We start from the raw sequence: 1,499 nt of genomic DNA, 5'->3' as shown, positions 1-1,499 counted from the left end.
AAAAAAAAAAAAAAAAAAAAAAAAAAAAACAGAGGAAGAAGGAAAAGAAGAAGAAAGACGAAGACAATTGAGAGATGATGGCGACAACACCAAGTGCTCGTACGACGGAAAAAGCATCTCTCTCACCACTTTACCTTCATCCTTAGGATGGTCCCGGAAACTTGATAACCACCGTCCAACTTACCACTTTACCTCCATCCTCCATCCTTTGACACATACGTCTTTAAACATCGAGATATTGAAAATGAGACTATTATTGTTAAATGAGAGACGTTATTAGTGTTTGTTTTAATTCAGATTGTGATTTGGTAAAATTTTATCAACTAAATATTCTTTATGGATATTCTACATTTTCAAATTTTAAATTACCANATCTGGGAACTAATTGGATATTGCGTACAGAGCATACTATTGGACCATGTTAGAAGACCTTTCCTTTATCGCTTAGAGTTACCATTGTATAGCACGTATGTAATANCACTTCTCAAAAGCAAAACAAACAACTATCATCTCACGAAACAATTTGAAGAAAACCAAAGTCATCCTTCGTAAGTTCTCTGTTTTAATTTTATATAGTTACTTACACTCCCAGTTTATTAATTTCTTTATGTTTTTTTTTTGTTTTTTTTCTCTTTAGAATGGATAACGGAGAAGGGTCGCACACAAAAACAAAAACCAAGAAAAATCCATATAATGCTTGGACATATGAAGGTGTCAAGAGTTGCAGGCTATATTAGTTGAAGCTATCAAACGGGGGTGGAGTGACAAAAACGGTTCGATAAGTAAAGCTACGGTAGAGACAAAGATACTACCAATGCTAAATAAAAAGCTCTGATACCAACTTTTGTTTTAGCAAGAAAGATCAAATCACAAGTATGTTTAAAAGAATAACTCTCTTTATTAGCTCAAAGAAAAATAACTCAAAAACTTCAAGCTCACACAATCTCTCAATGTTAATCTCTCTCACCAAAACTCTAAGTAATTCTGCAGACCCTAAGTCCCCTTTTATATAAAACACTAAAACCAATTCCTAATAGGAAATACATTGTGTCTAGATAACTCCTAGACATACGTAATCCTTATTTCCTAAACATAACTCGATTAGGAAATCTTCTTGTATAATTCAAGCTTATCCAACAATAAGACTTACACGAATTACTTAAGTCGAATGAAGACTTTAAGAAGGGAATATAATGTGTATTCTGAACAAGTATTGCATTTACTTACGATTTAAAAGTTCATTGATAGATAGATTTTAATTTTCAAGTTTTGCATTAAATAAAATTGCTACATCTAATAAAGGGCAAATGTCATGAAAACCCACTTTCTCCTAAAGTATTGTCACAAAAACCCACTTTCCACTCATGGTATACTTTCCCAAGTTTTTTGCTTATGTGTCCACTTTCCTTTTACATTTTTGCCCTTACTAACAACTTACCTCTCTTTCTCTCCTTTTCTCTCTTTTTCTATTCTTTTTTGTTGTTAACACTTTAACAAAG

Source organism: Camelina sativa, chromosome 1 (assembly GCF_000633955.1).
Source record: "Camelina sativa cultivar DH55 chromosome 1, Cs, whole genome shotgun sequence".
Taxonomy (NCBI): Eukaryota; Viridiplantae; Streptophyta; class Magnoliopsida; order Brassicales; family Brassicaceae; genus Camelina; species Camelina sativa.
The sequence above is the reverse complement of the archived record's forward strand: the minus strand, read 5'-3'. Positions refer to the sequence as shown.